The sequence below is a fragment of the Biomphalaria glabrata genome, chromosome 10, assembly GCF_947242115.1.
Source record: "Biomphalaria glabrata chromosome 10, xgBioGlab47.1, whole genome shotgun sequence".
NCBI classification, from domain to species: Eukaryota; Metazoa; Mollusca; class Gastropoda; family Planorbidae; genus Biomphalaria; species Biomphalaria glabrata.
Window position 1 is genome coordinate 17,648,580 of NC_074720.1, and position 17,300 is coordinate 17,665,879.

The 17,300-nt window shown below is 40.4% G+C and overlaps 1 protein-coding gene across 4 annotated transcripts in view; it reads right to left on the minus strand.

Moving 5' to 3' along the window:
• LOC106062186 (B-cell CLL/lymphoma 9-like protein) overlaps window positions 1-17,300 on the minus strand; it is a 160,203-nt gene that overhangs the window by 78,408 nt on the left and 64,495 nt on the right. For all 4 annotated transcript variants that reach the window (XM_056045253.1, XM_056045254.1, XM_056045250.1 and 1 more), the window contains exon 2: window positions 15,562-15,798. The gene's annotated coding sequence lies outside the window, so the exon portion shown is untranslated. The remainder of the gene's footprint in view (window positions 1-15,561; window positions 15,799-17,300) is intronic.

The window sequence follows — 17,300 nt, forward strand, 5'->3', positions numbered from 1 at the left end:
GACACAGTTCAAGTGATCAAACCAGCATATGTTTTAAAGACATTTAGAGACACAGTTCAAGTGATCAAACCAGCATATGTTTTAAAGACATTTAGAGACACAGTTCAAGTGATCAAACCAGCATATGATTTAAAGACATTTAGAGGCACAGTTCAAGTGATCAAACCAGCATGTTTTAAAGACATTTAGAGACATATACAATTCAAGTGATCAAACCAGCATAGGTTATAAAGACATTTAGAGACACATACATTTCAAATGATCAAACATCTATATGTTAAAACCATTTTTATAGATGCATTTTCTTTTCATGGGATCCAACCTTGGTATGATAAAATCATGTTTTTGTTAAACCAATAAATATTTTAATTGATCGAATCATTTCATGCCAGAGCATGTTGTAGACAACTTATAGAAACAAACACCTGCAATGATTAGCCAATTATTTTACTAAATTCTCTATCAATCATGTTAAAAACATATTTATAGAAGCATTTATTTCATGCAATCTAAAGAAAATATTTTATTGCCATATTTCAATACTCAAACAATAGCTAAAACTTGTTGCTATCCTCTATTGATATGTCTATCATTGTTAACTACTTTAACAAGTCACGTCACATCCGTGGGATTCATTTAAAAACATTCGAACCCAGGGCCTTAGATGCAACCACACTCCCGGGTCTCTTGTAGTAAATGGAGATGGTGTGATCTATATTGATCTAGATCTTTGCTTCAACTATTGGAAAGAAGTCCTAGGGTAGCCTTGTTTTCATTAGTTTAATTCACTACCTGACAGATCAACTGTTTCTAGAAACCACAATAAACTGAAATGTCTTCTCTCTCACTGATACTAATGTCATTTCTATAAAACGCATTGCCACATTCAAACAAAAGCGGTGGCTATGTAACGCACATTTGGTTTTTTTTTTATTTGCACGTGTGTGGGTGTGTAGAGGGGAAGACTGTAGTATTGCTGTGGACTCGGCTGTTTTAAATCCCAAGCAATAAGGGTTGACTGGTCATGGCGATCTGACCTGGTGACAATAATGAGGCGACTTAAGCCCTGACCACAGGTGGTCTGCTCCAGACAGACGGTTTGTTGCATAATAGGTACTGCACTGATCGATTCAAATGTTCATTTAATTCAGTGGTCCCCAAGCTTAATTCATAATAGGTACTGAACAGATCGATTCAAATGTTCATTTAATTCAGTGGTCCCCAAACTTAACTCAGCTGTCCCCAAACTGTTTATTAGCGGCTTTCTAAATCAAAGCAAGATTTTCAATACGTTTTTTAAAATGAAAACAAAGGGGAAAAAAGTATATATATATATAATGCAACCAACAGACTTCCCAGCGAGGTAGATTAGAATTGCTGGGACTAAACCTTAAGACAAAGTCTAGAACAGTGATGCCCAAAATACGGACCGCGGGTCAGATCCGTCCCGCGACGTGGTTCCATCCGTCTCGCCGAAACGTCGGCATAAGTGTAGAAATCCTCTTCTTCCAAAAGAAAAACTAAAAAAAAAAAAGGGTGAGAATGTATATTTACCTACGTTAAGGCCCTCACATTTTCTATAATGGTTTGGTAATATGGCATTTAACAATTTAACAATAGTGTTTTTATGAAATGGGACTGTGAATTTAGAATCTATGAACAGATCTATAATTTTTTTTTCGGGATAATAAGCCAGCATATTTGATTTGTAAAGAATGTGTGGCGGTTTTTGAAACACATAACGATTTTATAAAACAAATATGACGTCATTCTTGATTTGAGCAGCTAATAAAAAATTGTTCAACTACGTCTAGAGATTGGAGGACTGATGGGAATATTTACCAAAAAAGAGACAAGAAAATGAGTCGGTGGTAAAGGTAGCTACAATGCTGCTCACATTTTAAGAAGAGACATGAATCCATTCGAGAAAAAATAAATCTGTCAATATCTCATTAATAAATGTAATACTAGATCCACGGGTTTCTAATCAAATAGTTTCAAGTCAATTTCTTTTCGTTTTTTGTAGGCCTACCACTGGCCTAGACTCTAGACTATACGTATGACGAACTAATGATTTGAATTGTTCGATATTGTCATAAACTAAAATGTTACCTAAGAAACCAAACAACCAAGTCAGTATGTAATATTCATTTCTTCCTGGGCCTGTGATATCCAGTTTTTTGGTGGATTACTTTCAGAAGTAGAAACATTTGAATCAGATCATTGCAAACAATCTAGATCTACTTGGACCTAACTGCCACCAATCAACCTGTGCATGTTGCTCTCAATGTAGATCTACTTAGACCTAACTGCCACCCATCAACCTGTGCATGTTGCTCTCAATGTAGATCTACTTGGACCTAACTGCCAACCATCAACCTGTGCATGTTTGCTCTCAATGTAGATCTACTTGGACCTAACTGCCACCCATCAACCTGTGCATGTTGCTCTCAATCTAGATCTACTTGGACCTAACTGCCACCCATCAACCTGTGGTGCATGTTGCTCTCAATGTAGATCCACTTGGACCTAACTGCCACCCATCAACCTGTGCATGTTGCTCTCAATGTAGATCTACTTGGACCTAACTGCCACCCATCAACCTGTGGTGCATGTTGCTCTCAATGTAGATCTACTTGGACCTAACTGCCACCCATCAACCTGTGGTGCATGTTGCTCTCAATGTAGATCTACTTGGACCTAACTGCCACCCATCAACCTGTGGTGCATGTTGCTCTCAATGTAGATCTACTTTTACCTAACTGCCACCCATCAACCTGTGGTGCATGTTGCTCTCAATGTAGATCTACTTGGACCTAACTGCCACCCATCAACCTGTGCATGTTGCTCTCAATGTAGATCTACTTGGACATAACTGCCACCCATCAACCTGTGGTGCATGTTGCTCTCAATCTAGATCTACTTTGACCTAACTGCCACCCATCAACATGTGCATGTTGCTCTCAATGTAGATCTACTTGGACATAACTGCCACCCATCAACCTGTGCATATTGCTCTCAATGTAGATCTACTTGGACCTAACTGCCACCCATCAACCTGTGGTGCATGTTGCTCTCAATGTAGATCTACTTGGACCTAACTGCCACCCATCAACCTGTGCATGTTGCTCTCAATGTAGATCTACTTGGACCTAACTGCCACCCATCAACCTGTTGTGCATGTTGCTCTCAATGTAGATCTACTTGGACCTAACTGCCACCCATCAACCTGTGCATGTTGCTCTCAATGTAGATCTACTTGGACCTAACTGCCACCCATCAACCTGTGGTGCATGTTGCTCTCAATGTAGATCTACTTGGACCTAACTGCCACCCATCAACCTGTGCATGTTGGTCTCAATGTAGATCTACTTGGACCTAACTGACACCCATCAACCTGTGGTGCATGTTGCTCTCAATGTAGATCTACTTGGACCTAACTGCCACCCATCAACCTGTGCATGTTGCTCTCAATGTAGATCTACTTGGACCTAACTGCCACCCATCAACCTGTGCATGTTGCTCTCAATGTAGATCTACTTGGACCTAACTGCCACCCATCAACCTGTGCATGTTGCTCTCAATGTAGATCTACTTGGACCTAACTGCCACCCATCAACCTGTGGTGCATGTTGCTCTCAATGTAGATCTACTTGGACCTAACTGCCACCCATCAACCTGTGCATGTTGGTCTCAATGTAGATCTACTTGGACCTAACTGACACCCATCAACCTGTGGTGCATGTTGCTCTCAATGTAGATCTACTTGGACCTAACTGCCACCCATCAACCTGTGGTGCATGTTGCTCTCAATGTAGATCTACTTGGACCTAACTGCCACCCATCAACTTGTGCATGTTGCTCTCAATGTAGATCTACTTGGACCTAACTGCCACCCATCAACCTGTGGTGCATGTTGCTCTCAATGTAGATCTACTTTTACCTAACTGCCACCCATCAACCTGTGGTGCATGTTGCTCTCAATGTAGATCTACTTTGACCTAACTGCCACCCATCAACCTGTGGTGCATGTTGCTCTTAATGTAGATCTACTTGGACCTAACTGCCACCCATCAACCTGTGCATGTTGCTCTCAATGTAGATCTACTTGGACCTAACTGCCACCCATCAACCTGTGGTGCATGTTGCTCTCAATGTAGATCTACTTGGACCTAACTGCCACCCATCAACCTGTGCATGTTGCTCTCAATGTAGATCTACTTGGACCTAACTGCCACCCATCAACCTGTGGTGCATGTTGCTCTTAATGTAGATCTACTTGGACCTAACTGCCACCCATCAACCTGTGCATATTGCTCTCAATGTAGATCTACTTGGACCTAACTGCCACCCATCAACCTGTGGTGCATGTTGCTCTCAATGTAGATCTACTTGGACCTAACTGCCACCCATCAACCTGTGCATGTTGCTCTCAATGTAGATCTACTTGGACATAACTGCCACCCATCAACCTGTGGTGCATGTTGCTCTCAATCTAGATCTACTTTGACCTAACTGCCACCCATCAACATGTGCATGTTGCTCTCAATGTAGATCTACTTGGACCTAACTGCCACCCATCAACCTGTGCATGTTGCTCTCAATGTAGATCTACTTGGACCTAACTGCCACCCATCAACCTGTGGTGCATGTTGCTCTTAATGTAGATCTACTTGGACCTAACTGCCACCCATCAACCTGTGGTGCATGTTGCTCTTAATGTAGATCTACTTGGACCTAACTGCCACCCATCAACCTGTGCATATTGATCTCAATGTAGATCTACTTGGACCTAACTGCCACCCATCAACCTGTGGTGCATGTTGCTCTTAATGTAGATCTACTTGGACCTAACTGCCACCCATCAACCTGTGCATATTGCTCTCAATGTAGATCTACTTGGACCTAACTGCCACCCATCAACCTGTGGTGCATGTTGCTCTCAATGTAGATCTACTTAGACCTAACTGCCACCCATCAACCTGTGCATGTTGCTCTCAATGTAGATCTACTTGGACCTAACTGCCAACCATCAACCTGTGCATGTTGCTCTCAATGTAGATCTACTTGGACCTAACTGCCACCCATCAACCTGTGCATGTTGCTCTCAATCTAGATCTACTTGGACCTAACTGCCACCCATCAACCTGTGGTGCATGTTGCTCTCAATGTAGATCCACTTGGACCTAACTGCCACCCATCAACCTGTGCATGTTGCTCTCAATGTAGATCTACTTGGACCTAACTGCCACCCATCAACCTGTGGTGCATGTTGCTCTCAATGTAGATCTACTTGGACCTAACTGCCACCCATCAACCTGTGGTGCATGTTGCTCTCAATGTAGATCTACTTGGACCTAACTGCCACCCATCAACCTGTGCATGTTGCTCTCAATGTAGATCTACTTGGACCTAACTGCCACCCATCAACCTGTGCATGTTGCTCTCAATCTAGATCTACTTGGACCTAACTGCCACCCATCAACCTGTGGTGCATGTTGCTCTCAATGTAGATCTACTTGGACCTAACTGCCACCCATCAACCTGTGCATATTGCTCTCAATGTAGATCTACTTGGACCTAACTGCCACCAATCAACCTGTGCATGTTGCTCTCAATGTCGATCTACTTGGACCTAACTGCCACCCATCAACCTGTGCATGTTGCTCTCAATGTAGATCTACTTGGACCTAACTGCCACCCATCAACCTGTGCATGTTGCTCTCAGCTGTAGATCTACTTGGACCTAACTGCCACCCATCAACCTGTGGTGCATGTTGCTCTCAGCTGTAAATGACTGGGTCTCGCTTCACTAATGACACTCCCCCCCCCTCCACACCCCCGAACATTGGATTGGCCTAACTTAATTCTCCCAGCATTTATCTATCCCCCCACGAAGACCGAGTGGCTCCGATCACTTCCGAGGAAGAAAGCGCACAGCTGAGACAAAGACAAAATCAATTAAAGAGAGCAGTGCAAGAGGAGGGGCCAAACGTTCAGCGGAGGAAGATGAGCGGCTGTATGAGAGAGAGGGCGACGTGCATGTGACGTAATCATCAGCTCTCTTAGTGACATCTTTGGTCTGCCTTATTAACTACCAAAAAAAAAAAAGTAGCGTTGACAACATTCAAGATTGCGGAATGTTCCTCGAGTCCGGATCATAAGATGATATCGGGGAACATTGTGCCCCAAAACTCAGCCCAAGTTAATGAACGAGACGATGGGACATAACAATGAGTTATTTGGGTGTGACAATACCACGTCATAATACTGACCACGAGGTATATGGGTTTTGCAACACCTCGTCATATGGGAGGTATATGTGTGACCATACAACATCATAACACTGACCACGGATCATAATGAGTGTCACAACACCACATCAAAACACTGACAACTAGGTATATGGGTGTGACAAATTTTTCATCATACAGACTACGAGCAGGGCCGGTGCTACAGATTGCGGGGCCCTATGTGAAACGGATAGCACGGGGCCTAGTCTGCGTAAGGATAAGGATAAAAAGTGAAAATTAAGAATTTTTGTTAAAAAATAAATTCGTCATTGCATTTTATTCATACTTTACTAAGTGCAAAATCACGGTCAAATTTAACTACGAGTCATCTACAATAAAAGGTAGCTTTCCAACAAAATGCCAATAAATATTCAGATCTGCCTTTTAGATTTACTATCGACTAGCAAAATATCACTTTTGATTTTGATTTTTTAAAGAGGTCGAGATAGATTTAGATCTATATGTACATGCCACTGACTATTACAGTAACTATTGGAACTTCCTGTTTTGGTTTAAATTCGCCTTACTATTTTTATGAAATAAAAGTTGACAATGCCTTTTTTTTTTTAACGCAATTAGGATTGGCGTTTTCCATATTTAATGATATTTAATGACAACCCAAAATGACAATTTTGTCTATTTTTCAGGACATTTTTATGAGTTTTCAGGATAATTTAATAATTTCAAGAGATTTTCATGACTTTTTTTTTAGTATACTTTGCAATTTCATGAGATTTCCAGGAGCTCCTGGATAATCAGGAGGCCACGAAACCCTGTTTTAAGTTATAATGGTTTAATTTAATAATTTACAACTATTGTTTGCGCGGGGCCTATGAAAGTGTGGGGCCCACTGCGGCCGCATAAGTTGCAATGTCCTAAGGCCGGCCCGGACTACGAGGTATATAGGTGTGACAATGCCACATCACAACACTGATCACGAGGTATATAGGTGTGACAATGACACATCACAACAGTGATCACGAGGTATATGGGTATGACAATGACACATCACAACAGTGATCACGAGGTATATGGGTGTGACAATGACACATCACAACAGTGATCACGAGGTATATGGGTGTGACAATGACACATCACAACACTGATCACGAGGTATATGGGTGTGATAATACCATTGTATAACACCATACAACAAGAGGAGACTGGAAGTGGAGTACAAGTTTCTAGTTAGGCTGCAGTCTGACCGTCAAGTTAGTGTTACAAGTAAGGAGAATACATTCGTAATGGATGTCTAAAGTACTTGGAACTTATGCAGTGATATGAGAGAGAGAGAGAGAGAGAGAGAGAGAGAGGAATGGGTTCACTAAATAGTGAAACAAGAACTGATGTTCTATGAATTAGATCTACAGAGGAATGGGTTCACTAAATAGTGAAACAAGAACTGATGTTCTATGAATTAGATCTACAGAGGAATGGGTTCACTAAATAGTGAAACAAGAACTGATGTTCTATGGACGTTGATTATATGGATGAGCTGCGTCTGTTATCTCCATCTTCAAAGAGGTCATAAATTCCCCCCACCCCAAAATATAGTGATGAGGGGTTCGTTTATTGTACAAAAAAATATCAAACAATCAGAACTGCATTCTGTCCCACTTAATACACGTAAAACACGGCGTCTTTTAACTACTAATTCTGAACAGAGTCATTGTGTTTAGTAACTAGTCATTCTGAACAAAGTCATTGTGTTTAGTAGCTAGTCATTTTGAACAGAGTCATTGTGTTTAGTAACTAGTCATTTTGAACAGAGTCATTGTGTTTAGTAGCTAGTCATTCTGAAAAAAGTCATTGTGTTTAGTAACTAGTCATTCTGAACAAAGTCATTGTGTTTAGTAGCTAGTCATTTTGAACAGAGTCATTGTGTTTAGTAGCTAGTCATTCTGAACAAAGTCATTGTGTTTAGTAGCTAGTCATTCTGAACAAAGTCATTGTGTTTAGTAGCTAGTCATTCTGAACAAAGTCATTGTGTTTAGTAGCTAGTCATTCTGAACAAAGTCATTGTGTTTAGTAACTAGTCATTCTGAACAAAGTCATTGTGTTTACTAGCTAGTCATTTTGAACAGTCATTGTGTTTAGTAGCTAGTCATTCTGAACAAAGTCATTGTGTTTAGTAGCTAGTCATTCTGAACAAAGTCATTGTGTTTAGTAGCTAGTCATTTTGAACAGAGTCATTGTGTTTAGTAGCTAGTCATTTTGAACAGAGTCATTGTGTTTAGTAGCTAGTCATTTTGAACAGAGTCATTGTGTTTAGTAACTAGTCATTCTGAACAAAGTCATTGTGTTTAGTAGCTAGTCATTTTGAACAGAGTCATTGTGTTTAGTAACTAGTCATTTTGAACAGAGTCATTGTGTTTAGTAGCTAGTCATTTTGAACAGAGTCATTGTGTTTAGTAACTAGTCATTCTGAACAAAGTCATTGTGTTTAGTAACTAGTCATTCTGAACAGAGTCATTGTGTTTAGTAGCTAGTCATTTTGAACAGAGTCATTGTGTTTAGTAACTAGTCATTCTGAACAAAGTCATTGTGTTTACTAGCTAGTCATTTTGAACAGAGTCATTGTGTTTAGTAGCTAGTCATTCTGAACAAAGTCATTGTGTTTAGTAACTAGTCATTCTGAACAAAGTCATTGTGTTTACTAGCTAGTCATTTTGAACAGTCATTGTGTTTAGTAGCTAGTCATTCTGAACAAAGTCATTGTGTTTAGTAGCTAGTCATTCTGAACAAAGTCATTGTGTTTAGTAGCTAGTCATTTTGAACAGAGTCATTGTGTTTAGTAGCTAGTCATTTTGAACAGAGTCATTGTGTTTAGTAGCTAGTCATTTTGAACAGAGTCATTGTGTTTAGTAGCTAGTCATTCTGAACAAAGTCATTGTGTTTAGTAACTAGTCATTCTGAACAGAGTCATTGTGTTTAGTAGCTAGTCATTTTGAACAGAGTCATTGTGTTTAGTAACTAGTCATTTTGAACAGAGTCATTGTGTTTAGTAGCTAGTCATTCTGAAAAAAGTCATTGTGTTTAGTAACTAGTCATTCTGAACAAAGTCATTGTGTTTAGTAGCTAGTCATTTTGAACAGAGTCATTGTGTTTAGTAGCTAGTCATTCTGAACAAAGTCATTGTGTTTAGTAGCTAGTCATTCTGAACAAAGTCATTGTGTTTAGTAGCTAGTCATTCTGAACAAAGTCATTGTGTTTAGTAGCTAGTCATTCTGAACAAAGTCATTGTGTTTAGTAGCAAGTCATTCTGAACAAAGTCATTGTGTTTAGTAGCTAGTCATTTTGAACAGAGTCATTGTGTTTAGTAACTAGTCATTCTGAACAAAGTCATTGTGTTTAGTAACTAGTCATTCTGAACAGAGTCATTGTGTTTAGTAGCTAGTCATTTTGAACAGAGTCATTGTGTTTAGTAACTAGTCATTCTGAACAAAGTCAAGTCATTGTGTTTAGTAACTAGTCATTCTGAACAAAGTCAAGTCATTGTGTTTACTAGCTAGTCATTTTGAACAGAGTCATTGTGTTTAGTAGCTAGTCATTCTGAACAAAGTCATTGTGTTTAGTAACTAGTCATTCTGAACAAAGTCATTGTGTTTACTAGCTAGTCATTTTGAACAGTCATTGTGTTTAGTAGCTAGTCATTCTGAACAAAGTCATTGTGTTTAGTAGCTAGTCATTCTGAACAAAGTTCATTGTGTTTAGTAGCTAGTCATTTTGAACAGAGTCATTGTGTTTAGTAGCTAGTCATTTTGAACAGAGTCATTGTGTTTAGTAGCTAGTCATTTTGAACAGAGTCATTGTGTTTAGTAGCTAGTCATTCTGAACAAAGTCATTGTGTTTAGTAACTAGTCATTCTGAACAGAGTCATTGTGTTTAGTAGCTAGTCATTTTGAACAGAGTCATTGTGTTTAGTAGCTAGTCATTCTGAACAAAGTCATTGTGTTTAGTAACTAGTCATTCTGAACATTGTGCTTAGAAAACATCAATAATAATGAGGACAACAATAACACATTCACACAAATTACAAGACCAACACTAAACACACACACACACACTACATCGGCATAACTCTTATTAAGTGTACTTCGAGTGGTTCTCACTTTTAATCAGAGAATTTATTGTCATAAGACAACACACACACTTCTGCATCGACATGTGCATCGATATGTGCCCCTAAATGTATCTATAGAGGTTCTCACTTTTGATCAGGGATTTCCCAGACATAATATATGCCCCACACACACACACTGTATCTATATATTGCACCTAAATGTACGTACCTTTAGTGGTTCTTACCTATTGATCAGAGATTTTCTAGGCATAATATAACACACACACACACACGCTGTATCGACATAGTGCCCCTACCACCTTGAGTGGTTCTCACTTTATGATCAGAGATTTTCTACCACACACTCACACACACCAATACTGTATCGACACAGTGCCCCTAAATGTACCTCGAGTGGTTCTCACTTTATGATTTTCTTGTCATACTAGACGCTGGACAATTGGACTCTCTATCTCTCTATCAAACTGGTCGATACTATTTTCTTTTCCAAGCTGAACCGACGAGCCTGTTGTCCGCGCTCCCATCCAGTAATGGAGAGACCAAAAAGTTATTTTAGAACAAGTAGAAAACAATAGGGAAGGCTAGACTTCAATTGTCTCCCATTCATCTGAAACCAGTCACTTTCCATTAGCCAATGGACTCGTGTTTTAGACAAGACATTGGAGTGGACAATGCTACATAATGGCAATCAATTCTAAGCCGGGTGGTAACAGAGACCTCATGTCGGTGGTGTCTGTCTGGACTGATAGTTCAGAACTCGTTTAATCCCCGATTTCCAACCCCAACGCTAACTGGATGGTGGCTGGTCTAATAGTCATGCTACAGGATGTTGCTAAATGAAAACTTAGATTTTAAATCAACATGCGCATTGGCTCTTGGTGTCTCTAGGACATGTTTTACAAGCACTTGATTTGTACAACTCAAGAGAAAACTCTTTTAGACCTTATTGAGTCTACCGAAAAAATTTACAAAAAACTAGGATCCCGAAATTGAAGAAACAATAACCCTGCTCAAATCTGTGACGATCTGAACAATCCACGCATGACGTCCGAAACTGAAGATCCAAAAAGGACTGAGCCATCAACGTATCAAGCCCCAAGAGCATTGAATTCAACTAGAGCTTTAGTCTTTCTCTCTCTCTCTCTCACACACATATATATATATATATATATTGCAATAAGTTACTGGAGGCAACTCAAAGAGGCAAGGATATTTATTCACACACAGGGCACTACAAGCACACAGAACAACGTCTTTATCTAGCACAGTCTTTTCACTTCGGCTCTAGACTTGGGCGGAACTCGTTCTATTCTTCCTAATGTCGACATCCTTTTTCAGTCTAGTCTCTAACAGTGCTCACCTTCTGCACTAGCTTAGATGGCGGTGTGCATGGCTGGGTTATAACACTATATATATATATATATATATATATATATATATATATATATATATATATATATATATATATATATATATATATATATATATACTTGTATTATATGTGAAAAGGAAAAGAAGGGACTAGCAATGGGATTTCAAAACAAACTCTTCCTAAGTCTTGTAAGTTTGGAGTCGCCCTTTGTTTCTTAAATGTGTGCAGACACAGGGCCGAGTCCAAGAGAGACACCGGGGAAAATGTGGTTTTAACACGCGTGAACATTAGCACAAGCTGAAAGCAAGACGAATGTCCAAGTAACAGTTATATATTGCACTTTGTATGATAAAAAAAAGGGGGGGGGCGTGGTGGCCAAACCGAGGGGCCCCGGGTTCGAAGTTTCTGTGAAGACTGAATTTTTTTTGTATTTCGGATGTGAAGAGGGCCACTGTGTCCACCCAACTGTAGTGGGTCCTTAACATTAGTTGGAAAAAATAAAGCGGTAGATCTTTGTGTTGGCCACATGACACCCTCGTTAACCTTCGGCCATAGAAACAGATGGGTTATCTTCTGTCCTATTGATCTCAAGGTCTGAAATGGGTACTTTTTTTACTTAACTACTTTGTATACAGCCCCATACCCCCATTTATCATTACCACCACCGTTTAACAAGTGTAGTTGTTGTTTTTAATTTTTATTCACTTCCGTGGCTTGAAATATAAGGATAGAATAAGGACAGTTTACATTTACATTGAAATAAAACAAAATCCTCCCCCCTCCCTTTTTATAACCTTTGTGTATGCCCCAACACAACCGTCACTTCTTCAAACTACAAGTCTTCCACCAAGTACTTCAATGCGATGTAAACAGTTCAACCACACCTCAAACTCTTTGGGGGCGATTTTCTGTCTAAGACTCCAGGCGATTTTTTTGTTTACCAATGAAGAGAAGACATATTGTAATACTCTGCTGAACATGATGAGATATGCATTTCTTCACGCACACACATACATACTTATTATTTCCTCAGTTCACTAAGAAATTTAGATGAGATCCAGAATGCAGGGAGGAGCATCAGAACGAGGCAGCGTCAGGAGGAGGCGAAGAGCCACAAGTCACACATGGGCGATAAGCTAAAACAAACGAAGCCTGTGTAACCAGAGTGGGCTTGCTGCTCTATCTAGGCAAACATCGGGTTTACCCCGGCCAGAGATCATCTTGCAGGCAGCAGGTAAAGGCAGCCACGGGGAGTTACACACACTGTCATGCTGTCGACAGGTACGACCCCTCTTACCCTCTCAATTAAAAAAAAAAGATCTCTTCACTTTTGAGATCCCAACAAAACAAGAGATTTTACGAGCTTCACATTGAATGTGGTGTGGTGTACAGTGTCTGGTTGTTACTGGTGCTGTTGTTGTTGCGATGTCTTGATATCTTGAATCCATCATTTACGCAAGTTCTTGATAAATATTTAAATAAGTTAATAAATGTTAATAAATAACTTACTATACACAAACACACACACGCACAGTAAGTCAAACATAATGAGTTGACTAAAGAATGTGGCCATGGTGTGGGGAGTAGGTTTTATCCCATTCTGCTAGAACTAATAACATTGAATGAAACACAAATGGGTTATAGAACAAAAACAGAAGAGAAAGATGTTCCAACTGAACGTCTGAAGATGAGTACCAATAGAAGAGAGATAACATAGAATGATCTAGCAAAATGCACCAGTAACATTTAGCAACGTTTGGAGTTTTTAAAGGGCAAAGGCCAAGACGTTACACATGAGGGGGAGGGGGTGGAAATGGGCCCGGAGTTTCTTCCCCAACATTTACACAGACACAAAAGTGGCATAGTAAACAGAAAGAACTATTATTATTATTGTTTTTATTATAAAACTCGTTTTCAGATATAAAGTCTTTATTCCCTTTAATCTCCCAAGAGGAAACCGGGATTTGTTTCAGCAATTATTTATATTTTCTAATTTATTTATTGAGACATCAAGATCCACTCACTTTACACCCCCTCACCAATCACACCCCTCCCCTTTTTTTAGCTCCGAGGTCACTACATGGACAAGGTTATTAAATAGCGAAAGCCCTTTGTATTGGGTAGTGACCCTAACGTACCAGTAATGCTTCCATCTACACGAGCCCATCAAGTCATACACATAGTTCCTGTTAGAGAGAAAACAACAACTCGGAGTTGACGTGCCAGGCAAACAGGGAGGGAGAACCTGGATGGCGCCCACATGTGTTCAGCTTTGCCCTTTTCCTCCGGGGACCTAGAGACGACCCCAAGAACTGGGCTTGGTCAAAAAGCATGTGGTCAACACCTGAGGACAAGACTCATGATCCCAACAAATGGTCCGGGATCCAGGAAATGAGGGGAAGAGATTTCTTCAGGAATAAAAAAAAAAGGGGGGGGGAGGAATGCAGGTGAGGAAAAAAAAGGATAAATGTTGAACACTTTGCTTTTCAATTAACTTATAACCATTCAATTAAAACATCATGAATTTAGTGGATTCAGCCGGGACCATTATACCATTTCAGTTGGAAATAATAAGGGGGAAAATGAATACATAGGCCAGTGATATGTTCAAAATTACATTAAAAAAATAAACTAAATGGGAAAAAATAATACTTCCGAAATGCAGGAGATAAAATGTGCTTTTTTTAACACTATTATGAAGGTCTACACTGGACATTGAAACGCAGGCTAACAATCCTACTTCCATTCCCCCTACACAATCTCAAAGCCCGCCAAGTTTCTCTTTACTCCTTAACCCTTTGCCTCTCAAAGCCCGCCAGGTTTCTCTTTACTCCTGAACCCTTTGCCTCTCAAAGCCCGCCAAGTTTCTCTTTACTCCTGAACCCTTTGCCTCTCAAAGCCTGTCAAGTTTCTCTTTACTCCTTAACCCTTTGCCTCTCAAAGCCCGCCAGGTTTCTCTTTACTCCTGAACCCTTTGCCTCTCAAAGCCCGCCAAGTTTCTCTTTACTCCTTAACCCTTTGCCTCTCAAAGCCCGCCAAGTTTCTCTTTACTCCTGAACCCTTTGCCTCTCAAAGCCCGCCAAGTTTCTTTGTACTCCTTAACCCTTTGCCTCTCAAAGCCTGCCAAGTTTCTCTTTACTCCTGAACCCTTTGCCTCTCAAAGCCCACCAAGTTTCTCTTTACTCCTGAACCCTTTGCCTCTCAAAGCCCGCCAGGTTTCTCTTTACTCCTGAACCCTTTGCCTCTCAAAGCCCGCCAAGTTTCTCTTTACTCCTGAACCCTTTGCCTCTCAAAGCCCGCCAAGTTTCTCTTTACTCCTTAACCCTTTGCCTCTCAAAGCCCGCCAAGTTCCTATTTACCCCTTAACCCTTTGCCTCTCAAAGCCCACCAAGTTTCTCTTTACTCCTGAACCCTTGCCTCTCAAAGCCCGCCAAGTTTCTCTTTACTCCTTACCCTTTGCCTCTCAAAGCCCGCCAAGTTTCTCTTTACTCCTGAACCCTTTGCCTCTCAAAGCCCGCCATTTTTCCCTTTACTCCTGAACCCTTTGCCTCTCAAAGCCCGCCAAGTTTCTCTTTACTCCTTAACCCTTTGCCTCTCAACGCCCGCCAAGGTTCTCTTACTCTTTAACCCTTTACCTCTTTCCCAGATGCGTTTTCAGGAGCAGAAGTTAGAAGCACACTGGTGATAACTGACTTTTCCGCGTAGAGCTAGAAGCGTGTTCAGGATTGTCTGTTTCGTTCTTTGCACTTCCATACAGAATGAAGACATGTCACTTATTTCAACACTAGGTCCAATAGAATAAATGTCCTTACCTTGTACATGCACGCTTTAATCTGTCCAGCAATAAATAGCTGGCTGATCAGATGAGGCGATGAATGAATCTGTCCTGGTGAATCACGATCAATTCAAACTAAAGGGAAAAGTCCAGATCTATTTCCTTCTCATTTTTCTAGCGACAGATCGATGTGAGACGTGAGCACAATGTTGTGCACACATACAGCAGCAGTTTGGACATCCAAGACATCCAGTAGCTTGCACCAGTCAGTCACCTACAAGCAGAAACAAAAAGATAATTCTATTAGAAGTGCACAGTCGTGTAACAGCAAGGTTTGTAAACAATGTAGACATTGGACACGCCTAAGGCTGACAGAGACAGCACTAACCAGCATTTGTGAACATAACGACACCGACTTCAATTGTAGTCAAAGAATAAGTCATGTTCACCTCGCGCTTTCAGTGACCGTCCTCTATTTATGGACAAAAGCTCTACTAATTGTACCAACATAAAAGGGGAGGGGAACTATATATATATATTGGCTATAGAAAATAATTTTCAAGAAAATTTGGAATCTGAATCATTAGGTCAAGATTAGATCCACTCCATAAGATTCCTTTTCTTGTAGGGCCAAGAAAAAAAATGTGTGTGTGTGTAAAGGATAGGGTCATGGGTTGGAAGTGACCACAGGTCAGAGGACACACGAACCGTGCGAACAAGGAAAACAGTTTGGGCTTGAGACCTATTATCTGCAGTCATTAGAAGCCTGATATTTACTAGCATTCATCTTTTCTCTTTGACTACAGTGATTCTCGTTCTAATGTAGCTACAGATCCCAGTGGTGCTTAAAGAAAAGGCATGGCATGGGGACTTGCAAGGTTTGTAAGTAATATGGATTTGTTATACTGTATCTTGAACGTTAGGACAATACACAGATTAGCTTTATCCGAAGACAAAAATATAGGTACTATGTGCGAGTTCTTTTATTTTATTGTTAAACAGCAAAGAAAAAACTCGTAACATCTTCAGCTTTGATTATGACCAGTCCTAGAGATTGGGGATTCCCCGATCCACAGAACGCCTCCCATCATCCCCTGTGCTAAAGTACACCATCTAATGAGGTAGTAGACCACGTGAGTCCATGTTACTTCAGCTGTCGTTCTTACAAGGGTTCACACCGTAAGCTGCTGGCCATACGGCGCCTCTCAAGTGGGGGCCGGCCCCTGACCACCTACGTGGCGCGTACAAAATATCACCCAGGGCGAGATGACCCACGGCAGCGTGGACTGATAGCCATCGGTCAGTAGTCAGTACAATACTTGAATACCAGGGTCAGGCATTGGACTTACAATAACGTCACAGAGGTCAGCTGTCAGGCGAAAGATAAGTTTCCTAACTTTTATTGGGCTACCAAATCCAATGGGTTATCGACTACTAACTAGAATCCAGATCTTGATGTGTATTTTAAAACAATGACTACTTCTGTCACTCTCAGTAGGTCTTTAAATACTATTTAAATGTCACCAGATGTTGAAATAAATAGCTAAACAAGAATATTGTTTTGAAATACTTTAAAAAATAAAAGCTTACGTAAAGTGTAATTGTATCAATTAGTTTGGATCAGTCATGTAATTAAATTTGTAATAGATCTAGGGTTAGTCCTAGACCAACAACAATAAATCTGTGCGATTAGAAATATTTGGACCAATCGTTTTTCTTTTGACGCTCTTTCGTGCTTTTACCTTTCTCGATACGCTATGGTCCTATCACTGAACT